We start from the raw sequence: 26,178 nt of genomic DNA, 5'->3' as shown, positions 1-26,178 counted from the left end.
ACATTAAATGCTTACCTTAGAGGAGAGGAAAGGTCTCAAATTAATAGCTAAGTTCCTGCTTCAAAAAAACTGAACAATAAAGGCAAAATACACAGAAAACAAGGAGAAAGAAGGGAGTAATAAAGATGAGAACAGAAGTCAATGAAATTAAAACAGAAAAAAAATAGATAAAAAGCAATAAAACGAAAAGGAGTTCCTTGGGGATAAACCTCAAGAAGATGAGCAGAAACAGAAAGGAGGCAAACATCAAACATCATTAATAACAGGAGTAAAATAAGGAATATTGTGGCAGAACCTGCAGCACCACAAGAAAGTAAGGAAATACTAGATAATAATTTATGTTCATAATTTCAACCACTTAGAAGAAATGAACTAATTCCTCAAAACCACAAACTACCAAAATCAGTTAAGATAAAATAGACAAGCTGAATTGTCATAAATGATTAAAGAAATTAAATTTATAGATAAAAAGCTCACACACACAAAACCTGTCAAGCCTACATGGTTTCACTGAAAAATTTTATGAAATATTTAAAGAATTAATACCAACTCTACACATTTTTTTCCAGAAAATAAGAGGGAACACTTCCCACTCTTTTTATGAGACAAATAATCATACCTGATATTAATACTAGACAAAAATAGGACAAAAAATGAAAATTACAGACCCATATCTCTTATAAACTTGGTCATAAAAATCTTCAACAAAATATTGTAAAATGAATTCAGAAATACATAAAAAGAATTATAGAGCATGGCCAACTGGAATTTCTTTCAGGTATAAAACACTCGTTCACCATGCAAAAATCAATTAAGGTAATATACCATATCAGCAAACTAAAAAGAAAACTCATATCAATTAATACAGAGAAGTCATTTGACAAATTTCAGTTTCCTTTATGATTAAAACTCTCAGAAAAGTACTAATAGAGGGGAACTGCTTCAGTTTGATAAACAGCATCTACAATCAATGTATAGCTATCATCATATTTAATAATGAAAAATTAAATTATTCTCCTTAAGATCAGGATCAAGGAAGGAGGTTTGCCTCCCTCAGTCTTATTCAACATAAAGCTGGAAGTTTTACTAATGCAGTAAGAAATAAAAGACAGGAATGTCTAAAAGCATGAAAAAAAATATGCCCCTAATTGTAGTTGACATTGTTGTGTACATAGAAAATTTCAAGGAATAATAAAAATATCTCAAAGGTTTAATAAGTGAGGAGTTCAGCAAAGTTACAGGATACAAAAGCAACGCTAAGAAATTAATTGTATTTCTATGAGTTAATAACACATGAGTAAAACTCAACATCAAAAATATAAGGTATAATTTAATTTCAACAAAGAAAGTAAAATAGTTATAAATCTAACATAATATGTATAGGATTTCAATGCTGAAAATTATGAACTGCTGAGGAATAAAATCAAGGAAGACCTAACTCAATGAAAATACACCAATGTTCATGAATCAGAAGTCCTATAATAAAGATGTTAATTATCCCCAAATAGATAGAGCTATGAATTTAATGCAATTTCTATAAAACTTCAGCAATGGTTTTTGTAGACATAAACAAGTTTAAATTATGTAGAAAAGCACAGCTCATAAAATAGCTGAAAGTAATTCTGAAGAAGAATCAAGTAAGAAGATATTAAGGCTCACTACACAGTAATTCAAGACAGTGAAATATTGGCAGAAGGATAGACACAGAACAGTGAAAAGGATAGAAAACTCAGAAATAGTCTACACTAATATAGCCAACTAATTTTTGACTAAGGTGCAAAAGCAATTCAGTAGATAAAGGGTAGCCTTTTCAATAAACTGTGTTGGAAAAAACAGGCATCCATATTTTAAAAAATGATCCTCCACCTAAATTTCCCACAGAAATTAACTCAAAATGGATCACAAGTTTAAATGTAATAAAATATAAAACTTTAATTAAAAAGCACAAAAGAAATATTTTAGGAATTAGGGCTAGACAAACAGTTCTTAGACATGACATCCAAAGCACATTCCATAAAGAGAGAGACTGATAAACTGGACTTCATCAAGAATAAAACTTTTGCTCTAAATAAACCTTGTTAAGAAGATGAAAAGACATGCTACAGACTGGCTGAAAATATTTGCAAACTAACAATCCAATTAGAAAATGGACAAAAGATATGAATAGACATTTCACTGCAAAGGATATGCAGATGGAAAATAAAGCACATGAAAGGAAGTTCAACATCATTAGCCATTAGGGAAATGAAAATGAAAATCACAAGGATATATTGCTACACACCTAGAAGAATGGCTAACTGATATCACCAAATGCCAGTGAGGATACAGAGAAACTGGAACACTCATACATTGGTGGTGGGAATGTAAAATGAAAATTAGTATTGACATTGATTAAAAAGCCATACTACCCAGCAATTGCACTCAGTTTTAGCAACTGAACAATGAAAACTTACGTTCACGAAAAAAATTTGTACATAAATTTATTCAGCAGCTTTATTCATAATAGCTTCAAACTAGCAATAATCTGTAAGTCCTTTGACACGTGAATGGCTAAAAACGTTGTGGTGCATTCATAGCATGGAATACCACTTGGTAATAAAAATGAACAAATTATTGATACACATAACAACTTGAATACATCTCAAGGAATTATGCTGAGTAAAAAAAGCCAGTCTCAGAAAGGTTACATATTTTATGATTCTATGTTCATAAGATTCTTGAAAATGAAATGACAAAATCATAGAAATAGAGAACAGATTAGTGGTTGCCATGGGAAGTGGCTGTGGTTATGAAAGGTAGCATAAGTGATCCTTATTGTGGAACTGTTTTGCATTTTGACTGTGTGGAGCCTTGTGAATCCACACCTGATGATAAAATTGCATGGAACTAAAAAACACAAATGAATGTCCGTCATTCTAAAGAATGTATACAGATTTCATCAATATATATTTTCTGCTTGTGATATTGTACTACAGTTATGTAAGATGTTAGGAAAACTGGTTATATTATTTCTGTATAATTATTCTGCATTATATCATACAACTGTGTGTGAATCTAAAATTATTTCAAATTTTAAAGGTTTAAAACATAGATCTTTGGAGAATTTTAGTGGTAATCATAAGGTTTTTCTCTACTGGTTTATATTACTAGATTTCTGATAATGAACTACTCACCACATTCTAGAATAAAGCCCAGTGGCTTATGACACATTTGTTTTTCTCTGTACTGCTAGATTTGATTGATTTGATCTTCTAATATGGTTTAGGACTTTTTGCATCCATATGCACAATTGAGATTAACCTGTGTTTTGTTTTTGTGTTGTACTAGCTTTGCAAAAATAACCGGGAAACTTTCTGTTTTGTGCTCTGATTCAGTTTATATATACTCTGACACTTTTTTGAAAAACTCACCCATAATGATATCTGGACCTATAGCATTTCATGAGGTAATTCCTTGAAAACAGTTCTGATTTCTTACATGTTTATTTTTATATTAAAATTTTCAACTTTTTTCATCCAATTCTGTAATTTTATATTTTCTTAGATTCTTCAATATTTCCAAATGTATTAGTTTGAAGTTACATTTGATATTCAATAATAATTTTGTATCATCTTTTTATGTGATAATAGGTCATGTCTCAATTCCACTCCACTCTAAAACTTGTGTGTTCTTATATTTTCAGTTTTAGTTTTTTCATGTGACTTCTAAAGTCACTTGAAACCATTTTGGTGTGTGGAGTCTTGTAGAGTTCTTAATTGTAGTAATACATTGACCAACACTATGTATGTATATAAAAATGGACAGATATAGAAATAGATTTATGTGTATATCATGATCTACCATAATAAATTCTAATTGGAAGAAAACGGAATAGAGAAAACAAGATGAAAAAGAAGTTAAAAAGTTTTTGTAGAAATGTAATTTACTTAAACTCTAGTTTGGAGGCTTATCTAAGCATTAGAACAAAGGAGAAAATGAAAGATTGTACATTTAACTGAACCAAAAATTTCTAAAATATATGTATATTAAAATGGTGTAGACATTTCACAAATCACACTGGAAAAAAATAGACATCTATACCTTCCAAAAGTAAACTTTATCCATATATTTCAACATTGGAAAAAATTAGCTCAAACTGTATCACAGCCCTAAATGTAATATGTAAAATTATACAAATTTTAGAAAAAAAAAAAAAAAAAAAAAAAAAAGAGAAACTCCCGTGATTATTTTAGGCAAGAATTTCTTAGATGCAACAGTAAAATCACTAACCAGAAGAGGAAAAAAAAAACAAATCTGAGAAATTGGAGTTTATCACAATTAAAAACTTTCTCTGTCTACAAGATCCTCTTTGTAGAAAAAAAGGACAAGCCACACATTGGGAGAAAATACATTTAAATATACTTATGAAAAAAGACTAAGTATCTAGAATACAAAGAAGTCTCAAAATTCAATAATAAGATACCAAAAAATCAATTAAAAATGGGGAAAAGGTTTGACTAGACACTTCACTACAGAGGTATATAGACAGCAAATAAGCATGTGGAAAGGTGCTCAACGTCACTAAGAATTAGGACGTATCAATCGAAACCACAATGAGATACGACTACATACATATTAGAATGGCTAAAATTCAAGACTTATCATTATAATTGTTTTTGTTTTATTTTGTTTTGAGACAGAGTCTTGCTCAAAGGCTGGAGTGCAGTGGGATGATCTCGGCTCACTGCAACGTCTGCCTCCCGGGTTCCAGAGATTCTCCTGCCTCAGCCTCCCCAGTAGCTGGGACTAAAGGCACACGCCACCACACCCAGCTAACTTTTGTATTTTTAGTAGAGACAGGGTTTCATCATGTTGGCTAGGATGGTCAAGATTGCTTCACTTGTGATCTACCCGCCTCAGCCTCTTAAAGTGCTGGGATTACAGGCTTAAGTCACAGCTCCCGGCCCTTATCCTTGTAATTGTTGAGGAGGATGTGGAGGAACTAGAACTCTTACTGCTGTTGCAAATGTAAAGTTATACAAATATTCTAAATATTTGGTGGTTTTAAAAATAAAGGTAAACAAATTTTTGCCATGAGCTGCAGCCATCTTTTCTAGGTGTTTATGAAATAAAATGACAATGAAGACTTAAGTCAACTAAAAACTTGTACATGAATGTTCATCCCAGTTTCTTTGTAACAGCCCAAATCTGGAAACAACCCAAATATCTATCCTATTTCATGGATAAACGAAATGCAGTGTATTCATACAATGGAAATCTATTTAGTAATGAAAAATCATGGATTCTTGATATATTTGCAACAATATGGATGGTTCTCAAATCACTATGTGTATTCATATTGCATACCTAACATTTAAGACATCCCTCAGACCTGTTCTGCTGATAATATTTCTCAGATTAAAATTGCCAAATGAATACAATCAGCATTCCTGGGTAGAAATGTTTTGCTACCCTCCACAGTCTTGAAATGCTCTCCGAACTACCAAGCTCTTTTTTTCTGAAACTACTTTTTTCTTCTGAATCAAATTTTCCTCTCTGCTTAAGTCAGAAATATATTTTTCTGTCTATGGACAACTCTGCATTTTCATTCTTAGCAAAACAAGTGTCATAGTTTCAATATCTTTCTTCAAAACAAAATTACGTTTAAAATCAAGCAGTTTGAGTTTCTCCATGTGAAATCACTTTTTATAAATACACTTGGCCTTTTCTATCCAAGGCTTCTGCATCCACGGGTTCTGCATCCATGGGTTTAACCAACCCCAGAGGGGAAATACAGTGTTGAAAGGTTGGAACTCATGGATGTGGAGGACCAACTTTTCCTATCTGTGAGTTCCAAATAAATCACTATGGGATGTGAACATTCATGGATTTTAGTGTCGGTGGAGTTAGGGTTGTCTTAAAAGTAACCCCTGGTGAAGACCTAGGGTTGACTACAGAGAAGTGCATCATTTTAGGATTCTTGCTTGATTTGTGTTTGTTGATCCCTGTTGGTTCCACCTGCCTCTATATTATTCCTTTATTCAACAAGCATTCAAAGGATCCTTTCTATGTGCAGTGAACTGTTGTAGATTCTAGGGATACCAAGTGGACTCAAACAGAATCTTGTTCTCTGAAGGTAAAATCATCTATTTCAATTGAGAAACAAGAATAACACCAATGCCCAGAGAACTTGAAAAGGATAGTGGGGTTTTTGGTCCCAAAAGGTTTTACTCTCTAGACTTCAAATGCTGTGGACAATCCACCAAAACAAATGTCCAAATATCCAGGAAGTGTTTCTTAAGAGAAATATAATACACTTGGAAATAAAAACACATCTAAAATGTATCACTGAGCACAGAGATAAGCCTCAAAGGTAGGCTGAAGAAGACTACCTTAGTCTTGGAGGGTCCCACCATTATCTTTCTTATGTCTTCTGCAACATGGCACCTAGCTAAGATCCAATGATAGAGGATTCTTTGATTTCTGGTTCTGGATTTATGGTAAATTTGATAGCACGAATGATCTCCTGGCACAGATAACAAAAACCCAGATGTAATTTAATGAAGACTCTTTTATATATGTAAAATATGAGTTCTAAAATGTAAACTCAGCAGGTGCCAGAAATAAAGACAGTGGAATAGAGTATTAAGCAGGCTAGTAGAATGAAAATAAATTGTCAGCATAGAATTTCAAATATTGATAATCACTTGATACTAGGTTTGAAATTCAGACATTTTCAGATCAAGATTCTGACTGTTTATCATTCACAGGCATCACTGAAGAAGGGTTACCTCAGGAATAAAAATTTAAACCCCAAAGAAAGCAGAAATATGCAAAAGAAAATTTTAAATGCAGATAAAAGCAATACATTCATAAAAGTACAATAATGGAAAGAACAAAACAGGTATCAAGGCTTATGATAAAACTGCAGTGACTGAAGCATGGTGGTACTCATGGAAGGTTACACAAGAAGACCACTGGAATAGAACTGGGAGCTCAGAGACAACACCCATACATACAGGAGCTCAGTACAGCGCAGCTACAGCTGAGCTGGGATGCCAGATAAGGAGAGGGACAATGAACTTGTTAGTAAGAGTTGCCAGAACTCCTGGGAGAAAACTATATTGAAAAGATAGAATTAGATCCCTACCTCACACTATTTGCAAAAATATATTACAGATGATGTATTTTAAATATAAAATCAAAACTAAATATCTCAGGAAAAAAGAATATTTTTAACATTGAGTTTAATAAACTCTTAAATGATAGCAAAAGATACTGCAAGAAATGATTGATTCATTTGTCTTCATTTTTAAAACTACATAAAATACGAGTTCAAAAACAAATGTAAACAAAAGGCTGTATAAGCATTAAAGAATTTGCACCCATGATAACTTTAAAAAATCTTCAAGTGAAAATATATATATAAGCCTTAAAAATCAGTAGGTATATGAAAGAAAATACATTGATGAGTCTAAATTAAGAAAAGGCAACAATGTGATTTAGTGGAAAGAACACAGGCTTTGAGGTCAGGCTGACTTGGACTTAACACCACATTAACTGTGTCTCCAAACTGTGTTAGAATGGAGCTTCTAAGCTTGAATGACTTTATCAGATAAAACGCGGACCATAGCATTTCATCAGATGGTTTCGAGGGAAATTGTCATCATTATGATATTTTATTCATTTAACAGTCACTTTCATAATTCTTACTATGCACTAGGGCCCTAAGTGCCGCTATTGTTTCCTAGAGAGGAAAAGCCAAGGCACAAGGAGTCTAAGGAATTTATACACGTTCATACAATTAGTAAAATCCAGGTCTCAAATTCAAACCCAGAGTGTTGACTGGGACCTCGGATTGCATGCCTCTAACATACTCACAGTTAATAGGTGTGAGTGTGTGTGCACATATGTGTACCTATACACAAACCTATGTATCTATGTATATATTATCAAGATTAGTGCAGGTTTGTAGATTAGAATTTTTTTAATTATAAGGTTTTGGAGATTTGCTCTATGAAAATGCTATGTATTCTTGATGTGCAAAATGGTTTTTTGAAGTCATTTGGGGGCTTTGCTCTTGCAGGCTAAAATGTGCCTCTCAAGAAACATATACACAGTTGTCTCAAAAAATATTGTTATCAAATTAGAATCAGTAAGAGTTCAGTCTAAAAGATCAGATTTTATTTTCCTAAAAAAAGAGAAGTTGGCAATTGACCTTAGTAGTTTAGTGGGAAAAAAATTCCCCTTTTTTTTTATTAAAAGAAGAAAGCATACTTTTGAGGGTTTTCTTCCCAGCTTTCTAAATGAGCTTGTGTGCACAAAAATGCTCAGGAATACAGACAGTACACATAATAGCTGATTAGCCACAGAGTAGAGGAGCTTTTCAGCTTTCCCTCCTCATCCCAAGGGTCCAGTCTGCTATCTGGCCTTCATCTCCAGGTCACAGATGTCTTAGTGGTACCCGACTTCCTCTCCCTCCCTATCTTCAGCAACATGGGAAATAATTTGGGGTCTTTGTTCAAACTTTAAATACAACCTTTACATCAATTGTTAAAGCTCGTAGATATTTGACTTGTAATAGCATTAACTGTGATTTGCAGGATGAATGTCTTTTTCTTTATGCATTGTCAAAAAAATTTAGGCAATTTTGAGCTGATGAAGCCTAAATATAGAGATCTACTCTTGACTCTGAGACAAGACTGAAACATGGTTTGTTCGTGTGTGTGTGTGTGTGTGTGTGTGTGTGTAAGTGGGGAGGATGTTTTAGAAGGTATAGAACATATCTGGGCCAATCCCTTCTCCTGCTGTAAACATAATCCCTCTCTTTTTCTCCCAAGAAGCCTGGATGCTAGGGATGTGGTGTCCATACCTATAAGGTCATATATCTCCTGTGTTCCCCTGTCCTGTCAGCATCAGGGCCAGGCTCTGGTCCCCAGGCAGCCTTGGAAGGAGCAGTGCCCGGTGAGGATGCTCCCACAGCAAGACCTCTCCTCTGCAGATAGGACGGGAGGGATAGGGTGGGAAGCCGCGGACACCCAGGCTCGCTGGAGACACTGGGGAGCCACAAAGGAAGAAGGCAAATCAGATCTCTGACTATTTATAGCTCTTTCTGTGAACAGCTTTCATTCTTCCTAATTACCTTGCAGCACTATAATGAGCATATATGCCGTCCCGTCCAACGTGTCAGGTTAACAGTGTGGGGCGTTCTTTCTGCCTACAGTGTAAACAGGACGTAGATAATTGTTTTCTGTCATTTCCCACCCTCTCTCCCTCATATGTGCGCAAGTGGAGGTCAAAAATGGGATAAAGCACAGTTGTTAAGACTGTGCATTCTGAGTCAGAAAGGCCTGTGCTTGCATTCTGCTCTGTGTCTTAGTGTGTGACATTCACAAGTTATTTAACCCACCCTTAGTTTTCTCATCTGCAAAACAAGTATGTAACCTCAAAACATTATTGGGAGAATTAATAGAAACAATGCATGCTAAGTGCCAGTGCATAGTAACTACCCAATAATAATAGATGCTATCAGGAGCATAATCATAAGAACTCCCTTTGCAGGATTATGTGAAACATTCAAAGAAATGATTCTCTATTTAGTGATAGAACCTGGCATCTTAAAATAGAATGTAATTAAACCATAAACTCATTTAAACCACTGTGTGATTAAAGAAAGGATTGGCCAGAATTGGAGGATCAAAAATAAGGAAATATACTGAATTCCTAAAATTTAAATGTAGTGATTTTGTTAAAGTTACCTAGAGAAGTGACTCACAATGGAGGAGAAGTTTTATCCATGCAAAGACAGAAACTAATTCTTTATTTACGGGAGTTTTAGCATTATGATTGATTGGTACTAATTCATGTTTTCTGGGCAACTGATATTTACTGTACCTTCTGCCTCTTTTTTCCCTAACCTCATAAAAGATGAGATGTCTAAATAAAGAAATATTTATAGGGAGGGAAACAACCAAGAAAACCAAGGGTTAGAATAAATTACCAATGGAATAAACCAGTTACTTGCATTCACAGATACAGTGTCCAGCAGTTAGAGAGAATCCATTATTCATGGGTTAATTTATTGGAACAAAGTTTTGGCACTGCAATTTCCCCTCCTAAGTGCCCATATGAACCATTGGGCCATTTTTCCTTCCTGAAAATCAGAATGCGAAAAGGGAAGACACGGAAGGGACAGGTAAAGGTGAAGCGGATGTTCAACTAACATTTTTGTTTTAAAAGTAAAAAGAACAGAGATTTCTGTAGCTTGCTTGAAAAGCTAAAACTTTCCGCTCTCTGCCAACAACCACAGCTGAAACTGACAAGGCCTGACATCTCCTCTGCTTTTCCTGCTCCCATTTTCTATGAAAATACTGTAGACACTGGATCAGAAAGACAGTGGAGGCTTAAAATAATCACTCTTTCAATTTGCCCCCTGTTAGTTTCCATAGGAAACAAAAGTGGGAACTGTAGCCGGCAGCAAGCAACTGTCTTGTTAGAACCCTTCCTTGTCGATTCAGCTGTGGCTGTTGGCTGAAATCTGAAAGTGGCATTTTTCAAAAGGCCCTTTGGCTTCTGAATCTATGGAGTTTTCACTTTGGAAAGCAATAAAAACGAATGGAAAAAGTGAAAATTACTTCCAACAGCAAGTTTTCATATACCTTAGGATACTATTTTTCATGCAAAGAACTTTTCATTTCTCTACCTAGTAGTTTATGTATGAGACCTGAAACCCATTTTATAAAAGTGAAAAGATACATCAAAAAATGAAACTGCATCTTTGGAAGGTTAAATCCTGGGTCTTGGATGTGTGCTACCTTAACCGTAAACCTTATCGTGTGAAATTGCTTACATAAACATTCCATTTAGGGAGAGAGCTCAGTTTCCATTGGAACACTATCCTAGCTTCCTTCGTATTTTACAAACACATTCCAAGTTGCTGGACAGGCATCCGCAGAAGAAAGGTAGAAAGAATTTACAGAAAACACAGCCAGCTACGGAATTAAAAAAATTTTTTAAAATATATTTATTTAGAAAGAATATGATTCAAAACTTTACAACGGAATAAGACTTCAAGTACTAATTCTTGCACAAGTTTAAAAATAAGCCTCAAAGTCATTATCCTGTGGAATGATGCTTTCAGGGAGAAAGCATTATGCAAGCATGCATCATTATACATTTTAGTAAAGTGCAGCAGTAATTCCATCTTAGACAAAAGTATTATCAAAAATATGTTGAAAATATCCCGCAAACATAACTCCAAGTGATCCAACTGATGTGTTAGGACTTCTCTGCTGTTGTCATCAGTCTGTGACATGTTCCTTTAAGAGGGGAGAACCCCACTTTATTGGAAGAGGCAGAGTGGAAAAATACAAGGTGGAAGAGACTTATTGTACATATTTAAGTAATGTAAGTGGAGCGTAATCTCTCAGATACATGCTTAAACAAGAGTAAGCCATCAAATACCCTCAAGCACGCTATCTAATATATATCTGTGAAAATCTATGCACTTTCACTTTCTTTTTTAGTTTTCACCTGCAACATCGAGAACCAAAGCAAAACATTGTAGCTCTGATTATTTGTTAAACTCTGACATCAAAGCGCTTATAGTTTTCACATCTAAATGTTTTGTTTTGTTTTTTTAACTTTTGAATATTAATACTAAAAACAGTGCTCTTTAACTCATTTCCTACTCCCATCACCTGGGGGCATTAGTGTTCACATATCTTGCTTTTTCTTTTCTTTTTTAATCAAAGAAGAGGCCATTTTTCATATACATTTGTATATTTCTCTGTTAGATTTGAATGTTTTAGAGGGTTTAAAAAAATAGTCAAGGCTGGAGGTGGGAGCAGAACTGAATACCGAGATTGGCATATGAGGAAGATCTTGCAAATTGGAAGTTACAGATGAAAAAAAAGAACAGATAATTCTGAAGGAAAATTACACTGCTTTAATACATCAGGAGTCTAGTGTTCCTTTCAGGGAGTTGCTGAACAGTGTGTGTTTCAGTAGGACTGTAATAATGGGAACGCTGTCCAGCTTGCCTACTCTTCCTTCATAACTCATTAATGCCTTGGCCATGGGTTCTTTACAGGGCATCCATTAGAAGTGTACATTAATAATAGTTTAATCCCACTACACCCAATTATATATCCCCCTTAACCAATGTCTACCTCCCTTTCTCTCTCTCCCTCTGAATTCTGTTTAATAGAATAGAATACGCTAACAAAGAGGATTAAAAAGACAACAAACCTCTTCTTTCCCAACATTAAAAATTACAAATAGTAACTGTAATAGCCAGAGAGTGGGCAGAAGTGGGTAATGACGAGCAGAGGGGAGCACCTGCCCATCACCCCCTCCTATCATTAATAACACCACACCTGACAAAAGAAAAGATAATGCCTGCTAGAACAAAACTACATAAACACCCAATATTTTATTAAACAACCCATTTTAGAACTTAAATCATTAAACTGCATCTCCACGGGTTCTTCAGAAGGACTGTCTGAGAAAAATAATGGATTGTCTGCAAACTTTTATCTTAGCTATTGCCTCTAGAGTTGTGCTCTTTAATTATTAAAATGTAGTATTAATGAAACATGCAATCCTGCAAAGAAAACTACTTTTATCATTGCACATGAAAGGCAAAAATTTAATATACAGAGTATACTGTATACACATTACAAATGTATTTGCATCCACCTTCCAAATAGCAAGCACCCCCAACTTCCCCCTCCCCTCCTTTACAGCTGCTCAATCTGCAAGAATGTGCAGAAGTAATTTATCTGAAATGGCCACTATTGTTCTTGATTCTGATTTGATTCCAAAAAAGCCAAATAATAGAAACCATTTTGAACATCTATTTTGTGCACCTGTTGTGCTGCATTATGCTACTCTGCCATTTCCATTTACGTCACATCTCTTGACATGCCTTTCATGCACCGTGCTGCTTTGCTCAACAAAAATCCAGGATGCTAGAAACCAATGCCATTCTTATTTTATTAACAAAATGGCAATGGCAAATGCTATTGGATGATGGCTTTGGATGCGAACAGGAGTACATCAATTTAGCTCCTAGTCAGAGTGAATTTCACTAGTGTTAAGTAGATTTTAAACAACTGAACAGCCTGGGGGGACTCAATAAAAGCATAAGATGTTAATATTGTTAATGATTCTGTTACTTGGGCAAAACAGTAAGACGTTGGTAGTTTCATAATTTTCTCATTGCTTTGGTCCTAGGATCCAATGTGAGTTAGGAAACTGACTAGTTTTTTCACTGCACTGTATGTATGGCTGGTTTCATTGGGGATACTTCATTTGCTATTTTTTTTTTTACTGTGGACCCTCATCTTAATTTTCATGTCAATATTATGGCTCTGACACTTTCAGATATTTCCTGCTAGCTTCTTAGCTTCTCTGTGTAATGGCACCACAATTACAGTGACACCACAGACTCACAGTGACCAAAAAGTTTCAGTTGTGAGACTATCTGCAAATGGACCTTAAGCTTTGCATAGCATCGACAGACACACCGATTTTCAAGCAATCAAATACACAAGCCTCCTTCACTGTCTGTCAGGTTCATTATCAAGCACCTTTCATGCAGAGTGGAGCTGTGGAGATGTTCTCAGTGCTCAGGTGGGTACAGCCACTGTTACTCTATCGAATGGCCATAATGCCAAGATTTTCCGGCACTGCGATATTATGGTACCTCTTTAAAGCATCAAGAAATTTGGTAGGCTTCTTCAGTGGTATTAATGAATCACATAAAGTGGCTCTTTTCAAAAATCTGACGATGATGAAAGCTGTCTGACTCACAGAATCTTAGCATGCGAAGGGACCCGTGAGGTCAAATCTGGCTCTGTCCTAATGTGGGGATCAATCCCTTCTTCCACATCCTTGACAGATGTTCTTCCAGATCCTGTCTGAACTTTCCATTGAAGGGCAGACCCTTGCTTAACAAAGCAATCTGCTCTATTTGTAAACAATCCTAATTGGTAGGTAGTTTTCCTTTATATTAAGCTTCAAATCTGGTCCTTGATGCAGAACTAACATGCCGGAAAGGTGATGCTGACCATGACTGGCTTCATGGGTGTGGGGCCTGTGCAGTCACGTAGGGTCCCATGCTGGGTTTAATGCTTATCATTGAACAAGGGGCCCTACATTCTCATTTTGTGCTGGGCCCACAAATTTTGCAGCTGATCCTGACTCCACCTATGATTTAAGATGGGAGATCACTCATGCTCTTTCAGGAGCTCTAATGTTATTTTTTTGGTCACATGTATATCTTGTTAGCAAAATTACATCATCTTTTTTGCATGTATTTGCAAAGCAGTTTTTAACTAGTGAATTTTATGCACTTCTGTGTGCTCCCTCCCTTGCATCTGCCTTCATGCACTTCATTCACTGGGGTGCCAGGGTGGGGCAGGAATACAGAACTTGACTAAACTGTAGTCTCTGACATTTCGTATTGTTAAGCTTCTCCTTGCTTCACTTTTAAGATACTGACTCAAATCCTCCCTTGTTAACCAAAAGTAAAAGGACATATTTTGACTAAGTTAATCAGAGGATAAGTTAACAAGCAGCATGGAGTCAAAGCACTTTGTTTGAATGCTGATTCATGGTACTTACTGGTTCTGTGACTTTGGAAATGACACTTGGCTTGAATGCCTCCCTTTCTTCATCTGTAAAGGACAGATAGCCACACCTGGCCTGTCTATGACAGAGGGGCTTCTCTAAATTTGAATGACAGCACTGGAATGGGGAGTAAGCTGAGGCTTTGCTGACCTTTGATGTAGGGTTTCTCAGGGATCAGCCTAGAGGCTGGGTCTCTCCATCCCAGCACATTTCAAAGCCCACAGAGACATACCTTGGAACTCTTATCAGTGGGAGATGCTCACAGTGAATGCAGGCCTTAGTTACTTCTTTCTTTCTTTGGCCAGCAGCTATTCAGACACTGCAAATTACCTCACAAGCAAATGGAAAAAATTTCTGGAAGACTTCAAGGAGGAGCAAAGCTACTAGAACCTTTACAGATACTGAGACCCACACATGGGTTTGTGAGGGAGTCCTTTAAAGCTTTAACAGATGTTGATAAAATGGTCCAATAGAGACAAAGCACAACCCATGTCAACTACAGCCAGGGCTGTTTGTGGAGTATCTAAGTGGGGGTGGAGCCTACGTGAGTCACAGGGAGAAGTCAGAATTCCAAGAGATTGCTGGGACATAAATGATGACCTGAAAAATAGACTCTAAACACTCTACCTGTCAACAAAACAATCAGTATGGGGTTATCTCTAATTTCCAGTCCCAAGGATGACATCAAAATTTTTATGGGAAATGAATATTCTGTCCCCAGCAAGTATGATGAAAAATATGTTAAGTGATTATGATTAATATATATAATACCTATATATAAGATATATATAATACACATATATAATATATATAAATATAATATATAATATATATATAATACATATATGTAGAGAGAGAGACAGTCTTGTTCTGTCTCCAGGCACCAAGCTGGAGTGCAGTGGTGAGATCTTGGCTCATTGCAACCTCTGCATCCCAGGTTCAAGCAATTCTCCTGCCTCTGCCTCCTGAGTAGCTGGGACTACAGGCGCATGCCACTATGCCCAGCTAATTTTCGTATTTTCAGTAGAGACGGGTTTCACCATGTTGCCCAGGATGGTCTCGATCTTGTGATCCGCCTGCCTCGGCCTCCCAAAGCACTGGGATTACCGGTGTGAGCCACTGCACCCGGCCCAAAATATATTTTTATGAACAAGTTTATTATGAAATGTGAACTGTTTTGATACATAGCTTCAACTCATCTTTTCTTTTACCAGTCAAATAAAACTAAGCTATAATTAAGTTAACTTATTTTTGTTAATAAAAACTGAACATTTCTTAAAAGATAAAATAACATCCTTATGCTTTGAAATTGAAATGTTTACGTATAAACTATTATCATCTTAAAAGTAAATTACAATGCTCAGATCTAGAAAAAACATTATCCCCTTAATTGAACATAAGAAGTAAGCACTTGGAAGTGTTAATAATGGATATACCCAGTTGTGCAGGTAAATTTGAGTCGCTGAAATATTTCCAGGAGCGTTGCTTTTTCTGCAGCAAAGCTTTTTGGTTTTATTTCAGAGAAATAACATTTCTTAGATTCCCTATTTTGATTTTAAGATTTTATAACTAATGACCTTGGAATTTCTCAGAAGGTAAGCACACACTCATTCTTTAGGAGGCTGGAATCTTGACCAAAATCAATCCCTTTTATGAAAGCCAAACATTTGCTTTCTTATTTTGAAAATTTAGTTTGTCGATAGGCACCTCTTCTGTTAGCTTGGCCGAAAATGGAGAACAGAAATGGATGTGTTGTTTTTGCACTTCCTCTCCAGTTTGGTCTCTCTCTGGCTTATGATGTAGCAACTGCTGTGAGCCGTGGCTCACTCAGAGGGTAGTGCAGCCACAGCGCTGCTTCCCGGAGGTTGGCCGCAGCCTAGTGGTCAGGACACGTTATCAACTGTTGGGTACTTTGATCTCAGAGCAGAGGTAACAGTTGATCTCAATACATCATTCCTGATAAATAAGCAACATGTGGGGCTTGTTTCAAGCAACATGTTTAAGCAATAGGTTGCACATGGCTCAGCACGGTGGCTCATGGCTGCAATCCTAGCACCTTGGGAGGGTGAGGTGGGTGGATCATCCTGACATCAGGAGTTCAAGACCAGCCTGACTAACATGGCAAAACCCCATCTCTACTAAAAATTACAAAAATTAGCCAGGCATGGTGGCATGCAGCTGTAATCCCCGGTACTCAGGAGGCTGAGGCAGGAGAATTGCTTGAACCCCGGAGGCGGAGGCTGCAGTGAGCCAAGATCGCACCCTGCACTCCAGCCTGGGCAACAAGCATGAGACTCCGTCTCAAAAAAAAAAAAAAAAGCAATAGGTTACATGTAAGTGAGCTCTGAAACATATATTTATATTTCCTTGTGTAAAACCATGTTTCTGAAGAAGTTTTTCCCCCAAAGGGAAAAGAAGATAATAGTTTTTTTGTGGAAAATATCTATTTCATGTGTGAAACTCATTGGTAGAAGTTAGATATTTTTATTGACTGACTTAGCTTGCAGAGATGATCAAGAAAAAAGATTAAACTCATAAAAACAGAAAGAATTCATTGTGGGGTGGAATTGGGAAACCAGAACAGCACACAGAACATGTAAGGTATAATTGTATTCTCTTTTCTTAACCCTCCCACGGCGTGCACACACACTTGTCAGAAGAGAAATGGAAGTCCTGTATTATGTTTATCTCTTCTTGCCCCAAATTATCTTCTTTATAGACCAAGGATTACTTCAGTAACCACTGGCTACTAGGCAGGTAGAGTAAAGGTGAAGGAAGAAGGGGTCTGTAGCATTCTGCTTCACAGAGAAGACCATTGTACTTAATAGAGACTTTCAGGGCACACGCTCTCTCCAGCCTCAGCTTGATGTTTCAACTCTCTTGCCTCACCTCCAGTTATGAGAGGTGCTGTGTGACGGATTTTCATAGCTCATGTCTCTGGCTCCTACCATCCCCTGAGATCAACAATTTATACACAGGTAAGCATTCGCTCATATCATACTTCTGGCTTTCTTTTGAAGCTAGATATTTCTATTTAACCCGGAATAACAACGTATTCTGAAAAGACACCATCTAATACCATGTGGATCTAATAATCTTTCCCACTTCACTATAACTGACACAAGGTCTATCAAAGAGCACAAAATAGTATTTCGTTAAAATCAGAGGGTATAACTGCGTCTACTCTAACATAATAATTTTCAGACATGTTCCCATTAAATTCAAGACCCTCTTCTGAAGTTGACTTCCAGGTACTGAGATGGGCTCCCTGGGGAACAAAGGGAAACACCCAGTGTTGAAGGAATCACTGAGATTAACCTTTGTAGGTCCCCGGAACATGGCCGGATTCGTATCAGTTGCTAATCAGACCTGTTCCCTTTCAATTCCAAACTCTCTTTTTCATCTCCCACTCCCTCTATACCTTTGTCTTTCAGGAATGAGAAAATGCATACACCCACAGATATCATGATAGACATGTTATTACAAAGTCGCTTGCTAGCCACTCTCATTTTTACTTTACTAAAAGTCAGAGTGACATCTGACAACATGACACGAAATACTGTTTTTTGTTAAGTCTCAGAAGATGTCAGTTTTTCGGGTGGAAAATGTATCTTGGGAAGGTGTTTGTTGCCAACAGCACTGGCTCATCGGGATTCCTATTGAAGTGTCTGGAAGGCTGCTCCGCATGAAAAGCAGAGGAAGTATTTTTAAACCCTCCCCTTCATCGCTTGGCGAAGCCTGATCTGTGTGGGGCAGGTCAGGGTGGTTTTGCTTCTCCTCTCTCCCCAGGTCACATGGAGGCTGGAGCCTGAAAAGGTGCCCAAGGTGAACTCACTCATTCCACACAACGGGGTGGATCTTTCACCACAGGGTGTTCTTGATAGTGTTCTGTCCACTCTAATTTTAAACATCTAAACAATGGGAGTCCCACCACTTCCCTTGGAAGATTACCCTACAGTCTAATAGACCTCAACATTAAGAAGGTTTTCAATTGGTAATTGGTAATCAACCTAAATTTCCCTTTTCTTAATTTCATCCCATTACTCTAAACTCGATCCCCTTGTTCCACCTAGTTCTTCACCTTCATTAGTGTTCACGCTCTCCAAATACTAATGGATAGCTGGTAAGAAAAAACAGTCATCATTTAACTAGCCCATAAATAGTTACCGCTTCTTGGAAAAATATGTCAGTTCCAAAATATATTAAGCAATATAAAGGTTTCCCTTTAAAACCTTTTTTAATATTAAAAGATTCAAGTTTTTTTTTTTTTAATAAGCAAAAAGAGTCTGGAATTGAAACGCACAGCAGTCTGTAATGGACTAGAGGGAAATAAATGCATCCTTAATGTGGGCAGGTGATAATGGTACAGCTACATTCACCTTCTTTTGCCCTTTACACAGACACAGAACAAACCATTGAAACAATGAGATGAAGCCTTCCCCCACAGTAGTCTATTTCTATATTCATTCTTCCATTTTACCTATCTAGTTACCTGCACACACACACACACACACACACACGTATATATAATAGTACTAATAATTTGTGTTACTCTATTATTACATAAAACATTACCAAGTGGTCTTTTAAGTGAGGACAAACCTTATTTTATGCCTTATTCATCACACTACCTATTCTCTTTCAATTACCAATTGGGGTTCCCATGGAAGTGTCTGGAAGGCTGTTCAGGATGAAAAGCAGTAGAAATACTTTTAAGGCCTTCTCATCACTTGAGCAGAGCCTGATCTGTGTGGGGCAGGCTAGGTGGCTTTTCTTCTCCTCAATCCCCAAGAGATAAATCTGATTTAATGGCACAGTCTAAAAACCACGTTTTGGTAGCAAACCTTCAAAATAATTTATGTCTTAAAAATTTAGGTCTCTCTTCATTTTCCTTGAGTATCCCAAAACTCCTGTCTTGCTCACTATGTAGGAAATAATTAGATCCCGATTGTGTCTAGATTCCTATGGTAGTGGCTTGGCTCTGCCTTTATTCTTCAATATTATGATACTACTTGTTTCTTTCGAGTCTTATCTTCAATTCTAAGTTAGTTTTCTGCTTGCAATCAATCTGATACATGTTTTACATGAATAAACATACCAAGAGAGTAGAAGAAACATTGCATAACTTTTGGAAAGTTACTTTATGGACAATGCTCTAGAACATTTAATTCTGTAAGATGGCATCCTTGTGTTATAAACTGTTGGCATTCCTGAAGACATTTATGTGCCTTTTTAGAAAATGTCTGGTTGAAGTAGTGAAAGTTTACAACCATTACCAAATTTAACAACCCTTGAGTTTTAGTGTGTGGACACAAGCCCAAGACTGAATGAGCATTCACCATCTCTATTCTTCCTTCCTTGGGCTACACAATGGAAGTTCTCAAATGTTACACTGATTTATGAGAATTTTTCTCATCTATTTGTAGGTAGTATAGAATACTCTTAAGATGAAAACAACAGAAGTGAACTCTAATAAACCTAAGCAGAAGGGAGGGAATTGACTGAGATAACACTTCAGCATTTCAAGGAACTCGACATGAGTTGGCCAAGAATTTCTTATTCTTCTGGAATAAGAAATAAAATGCATATGTCTTCTGCTGTGCTGATGTGCATGCACTCAGTTTCAACAAGCCCCAGCAAGTGGCCTTCTGTGCCTCAAATTTTAAATTTCTCAGAAAGAGAAACTGACCCTGGGTGGGCACCTGTTGAGTGTGGTCCAAGAAATAGCCAGGGGCTCAGACTTGAGATATTGGTAGTCCAACTGGGATCAGCTTCTGTGCATCAAATATCCCTTCAAGAAACGGAGAAATAGCTGCGAGAAATCCATACACTGCAGGCATCTTATCCTCTGGAATTAACATTACATTGCATGGTAGGTACTGAAAAAGATTAATGTGACTTATTGCAACCAATACTTACTTGATAATGACACTGGCATATGAAATTTCTAACATTTCTTTGGGTCACTGATGGTGGACATTTAAGTGAAAATCTAGGATCTTTCAAGTGTAGCTGGGTTGCAGAATTTCAGTCACAATACATCTTGTATATAAAATAAAAATAAATTTTATTTTCTTTATTTTTGTTGCAGCTTATCTAGGCTTCTTCCCCAGCCCTCAATCAGTAGTGAATGAAGGTAGAGAAGGGAAATTAATTAAATGTCCCATCAAGTTTGGAGCTGCCAGGCCTGATAATTTAAGCTGTCTTTCTCAGTTGGTGTTCATTCTTCCATTTGGATAAAATGCCCAATCTCTCATGTATTCACCTCCCCCCCACTTCTTCCCCTAAGATGATGTCTTGGTGTGTGAGGAAAGGTGAGTGCAATTAATGGATCCTACTGGCTATGAGAGTAAGTAGGACTTCTCGGATTCATGCGGAGCCTTTGCATTATCTTCTGGCACTCCCGTTGCTGAATCCACCTCCTATCTGATGTCTAGATGCCTGCTTGCATTCCTGGTCGCAGTCTGGAGCTGGTGAGCTCATGGTCCTTTACTTTGGCTTGTATAGGATGATAGGGAAATAGCATGCAACTCCTCCAGTGGACATGGTCTCAAGTCAGGTCTCTGTAGAATCCTGAGTTCCCGCCATGAGCTCAATCCTGCTCACTGACCAGTGGTCTATCCCCAGTGGCTGCTGTGAGGCTGTCTTACCTGTGACAGCAGCACCCATGCCTCAACTAACCAAGAGTAGCCAATGAAGCTTAGCCAGAGAGCTTCTCTCTACCTAAACATGTGACAAGGACAATGGCCATTTTGAGGTGGGCTTTGTAACAAAGGTTGGGTCAGTTCTTACATTTTTTGAGGACAAACACATCTGAAGACTCTCTAGGCTATCACCTTTAATATCCAGGGTCTCTTTATTCCAGGATTTAAGATTTGCTGGACACATCCAAGAGGTGAAACATTGAGGTCTAAGATTGTTTCTGCGTGTGGAAACACACACTTTACAGAAATTCTCTGATGAGATGATACAACTTGTGATCTGAAAGGACAAGTAGAAGTCTTCTCTCCAACAGTAAAATAGATTTGAAAATTTCCAATGACTAATCTCACCCCAATATCTGCCTTAATCTGTGAACTATGGGGACTTCCCAAGGTTTCCTAAGTCTAAACAGAAAATCTGAGTGTTTGATGTTCTTGATGTAGTTTCTGGGTCTCGGAAGTCATTTATTATTACCACATACATCTTAATAGCAGGGAGATTTTTCCTGACTAAAACTGGTACAATAAATGACCTTCTTATCAAATATAACTATTTGTATTAAAACAACACAAGCAGTTGTATTCCAAGTCTAGCATTGTGCTTTGAGAAGTAACTCGAAGATGTTTTGTCAGTAATACCTCACTCAAACTCAGTAGCTGGATTATGACTAGCAATCTTTTCATTGTTTTCTGTTTTAACTACCTTGCCCACAGAAATCAAAAATGCATTTTCCATATAACTGACTTTTTAAAATGCTGCTTCTCTTTAATCTCTCCATATGGTATGTGTTCTTTGTAACCAGAAAGTAGTTACAGAGTATGTATAAATAAATAAATGTAAATAGAGTTCCTTTTTTTTTAAATATACTGACCTTTCCAGAGAATTTTATGATTCTACTTCCTCTGCCACTCATGACTCTTCTGTGGCTGGATCTGACCTGCTTAGAACTCATGAATTCTTAACATCCGGGGAGTATCTATTCAGCCCAGTTTGCATACGTCATGTAAGTTATTTCCTTTGAAAAATGTGCATACATTTTCACTGGGTCTACAGGCCTGGGGAGTTTCTGTGGCCCTAAAAGTGAGAACTGGTGTCTCTCAAATCTCTTTCTTCCCCTCATGAGTACTGAGAGCTAGGTGATGTGGAGCCAGGCTCCTGCTGATACAAGCACCTCCTGCTCTTCTACTATGCACTCCACCAGCAAGATTCACACGCTCGTTCATTCCCTCCACAGAGAACATTCTTGAGCATCCTGACTGTTTCCAAGATGGGGAAGGTAGAAGGGTGAGCAGAAAACTGATTCTCTGTCTTTCGCCACAATTTACATTTAACTCCAGCTAGTGTTCTTTCTCTTACTTGGAGAAGGGTCCAGCTAATGAAATATGTAAGATCAGATTATGGCCATCACAATATTAACAAACAAAAGGTATAGAAACTAAACTCACATGCCAAGGGTCACCATGACAGGCTTTATCTTCAATATTTCTATCAGATTATCATGTGTAGTGCTTGCAGACGCATTGTGCTATGGTGTGTTTGGAACATATGGACTAAAACTTGGAAGACGACCTGCATCAGGCATAACAGACACCGAAAGCAGAGATATACAGACCTACGCTAAGGCATTGAGGGGTACATCTCCCCAAATCACATGATAGCTTAAATCATACTATAATAATTTGCCTCCTGTAGATGGAATTCAAGAGGAATCCATCAATTAATAAAATTATATCAATTAATATAAACCTTTGGTGAACATTACATGTATTAATATATGATAAATCAAACTATAGTTTAGAATTTTGTCTGCTAATTATATTTATTGATTTTAATCTTCATGATAAGCTTTGTGACTCTTTTTAATAGCATCATTGGTTTAGTTGCTATATATGTATATGTCAGATATATTAGGTCTCTGTGTATATATTTACATATATACACACACATATTGTAAGCATATATGTGTTTTTTATAGATAAATAAATCCTCTTTGAGCATTTTGTTTTCCAAGCTAGTGTTTGCATTTGAATTTTCAAAAAAAGTACTTTATTCTTGCCAAATAATTATATTAAAGACAGCCTATATAGCAGCATAGCAGAATTTACTTCTTAGAACATTCACTTAATTACCTAAAAAAGTCCCTAAAATTCCAACACATGGATCTTATAAGAGCACTTATGGCTGCGTGCAGTGGCTCACACCTATAATCTCAGCACTTAGGGAGGCCAAGGCAGGTGGATCATGAGGCCAAGAGATCGAGACCATCCTGGCCAACATGGTGAAACGCTTTCTCTATTAAAAAACAAAAAAAATACAAAAATTAGCTGGGTCTGGTGGTGGGCACCTGTATTCCCAGCTACTTGGGCTGCTGAGGCAGGAGAATGGCTTGAACCTGGGAGGTGGAGGTTGCAGTAAGCCAAGATGGCGCCACTGCACTCCAGCCTGGTGACAGAGCAAGACTCTGTCTCAGAAAAAAAAAAAAAAGATACTTATACTTACGGACAAAAAGCAAATTGGGATTTTCAATATCATCAGTAGCTATGGAACAAACAAATGGCTCTGATGGTAAGGCTATGGCAAAAGGACTTACTGTTGGGTGATCCTGGAAATCATAGTCTATGGATCCAGACCTGCCAGTCATGGCCCACGCTGCCATTTTCCTCTTCCTTATGTGAGACTGTGGCATCTTTACCAAATGACATTTCATGCTGTTTTCACACTATTGTTTCTTGAACGTCTTCTTTAACTAACTTTCATTTTGTTCTTCAATCTGGTATATGTAATATGCAGGGAGCCTATCAACAAATTACTAAAGCTCTTAGTGACTCTTCACTCCCAAAGCGCTTGGCTAACAGGTGCAAAACAGTGAACTGAGAGATTTTGTGGTGAAAGAATAATTTATTGTAATGGCAAAGACCTCAGCCCTTACATTTCAGAAACGGCATCAGGAAGTACCTCTGGAGGACCATTCCCCTCAAAACTCTGGAATGGCTACAACATTACGGATTAACAAAAGTTAATTTTTAACCCTCTACAAAGTTACACGATGTGACTTATTTTGTTTTTGCCTGGATGAGTTGGGTGAGGTCCCTATGAAGCTAATTGGTATTTTTCATCTGCTAATCTATATCCTATGTGGAATTACTTAGGCAGAACTCCAGAATCAGAGTGAACTTTTCTCTCTGCTCTTCTCTTAAGCAATTTATTTGTCATTTACTCTATGTTCATCTTTACCAGTTTGCTGCAATTTAATTTAGATTAGTGATATGCCAATATGTGAGCCAGGGAAAAAACTTATTTACTTTATAGCATCCTATGAATTGGTCAAAAGTAATGACAATTCCAAGGAGAAATTTGGGCTTGAAAACTGAGTTCCCACCACTGCCAGTCCCTGGTGCTTCGCCATCTTATCTAAAGCTTCTTCTGAGAACATCACAGCAGGTTGTCCCTGATTGCTAGTACATTCTCCTAGAGGTGGGACAAGTGTAAGAAGAGCATTTGACACAACCCAATCTCTCACGAGACGACTCCCAGTGAAGGCCATTGTTTAAAGGAGAGCCAAATTTTGCAGCTCTTCAGGAAAACACCACAATGCATTTCATAAAGCGTACCAAGATGGCAAAACCGTTCAGTCCCATTGGAAGAGAGAGTTTATTCTCTATTTCCCCCCCTTCTCTAAAATGGGCGATTGCTTTTCTGCCAAAGCGGCTCAAAAGGGCTATGAAAGCTAAAGTCCTTCAAAGCTGTTAAATGCATCTTCAAATTTACAACAAAATCAGCATGACAAATCTTCCAGTAAAATCTCTGGAGCATCACAGCAGCGTCTATACGATTTTCCTTTCAGTCAGTATTTTAGTATTCCACACCTTGAGAAACAGGGAAAGCCAATGTGGGCGAGGAAAGCTAAGCAAAACGAAAACCAAAACAGAAAAAAAAAAAAAAAAAAAAAGCCACCACCAACAAAGACAGTGAAAAAAAAAATGCAAACAGCCACGCGAGCTATTAAGCATATGCCAAAGTAAACAATCGGTGCGGGTTTGCCACGGCTGTGCCCTGCAGGTAGAAGGCAGGCAGCACGGGAGCAAATGGAAGGGGAAAGAGAAAGAGAAGCAGGAAGTGGAGGAGCCGGGAGCAGGGCGGCCTGATTGTGAGCCGCAAGACACACCATCAGCCATGCAAAACAGGACATACCTTTCTGGCTTGCTGGTTCTGTCGGCTGAGACAAAGCAGTCCCATTCGCAGCGGGAGGCCAAATCAAAATGAAATTTTATTTAGTCTGCACTGTCCCCAGATTGGGTTTCAGAATGACTGCTTTAGGAGATAGCATGGATGTGGCTGATGCATGCTTTGCATATGAAACTGCAGTAGGAAAAGAAATCTACATAATCAAAAAAATCTGTGCTCTGTGTGTGTGACAAAAACCATGGACTCCAGTGATTTTGCTGCCGTGTATGTCTCAAGCAGGCCCTTTCAGGGTTGAAAGACGTTAACAAATTTTTCTTAAAATAATGTTATTAACAAATATTAATAAATCGATAACAGTCCAGTTCATGAAAATATATGCAATTTCCTGGTTACAACTCTGCCACATTAAAACAATTGTGATTTCTAGTATATTTTAAGAGTGTATCAAAAATCTGTGTGAGAAAACAAATTGAATTTAAAAACAAGTGCTGGCTATTTTTTTTTTTTTTTTTTTGGAGCGGGGTTTGTTCCAACAATTGCTATACTCCCTGAACCTTGATAAAATAAATTAAAAGCTTAAGTTTTAAGCAATATGGAAATTAACACTAGGAACCTCTTTGACTTTTCTCTGGGAAGACCCTTATTCATGGTTAGAAGCTATTTTAAAAATAGGGCAAA

The 26,178-nt window shown here is 37.2% G+C and overlaps 1 long non-coding RNA gene across 1 annotated transcript in view; it reads right to left on the bottom strand.

Annotated features, from left to right (window-relative positions):
• Positions 1-25,670, bottom strand: part of LOC103787791 (uncharacterized) — an 84,407-nt gene extending 58,737 nt beyond the window's left edge. The window contains exon 1 of the long non-coding RNA XR_001906987.4: positions 25,507-25,670. This is a non-coding gene — a long non-coding RNA (uncharacterized LOC103787791). The remainder of the gene's footprint in view (positions 1-25,506) is intronic.
• Between the last annotated feature and the right edge of the window lie 508 nt (positions 25,671-26,178).

This window comes from Callithrix jacchus, chromosome 14, assembly GCF_049354715.1.
Source record: "Callithrix jacchus isolate 240 chromosome 14, calJac240_pri, whole genome shotgun sequence".
Taxonomy (NCBI): Eukaryota; Metazoa; Chordata; class Mammalia; order Primates; family Cebidae; genus Callithrix; species Callithrix jacchus.
The sequence above is the reverse complement of the archived record's forward strand: the minus strand, read 5'-3'. Positions and strand labels throughout refer to the sequence as shown.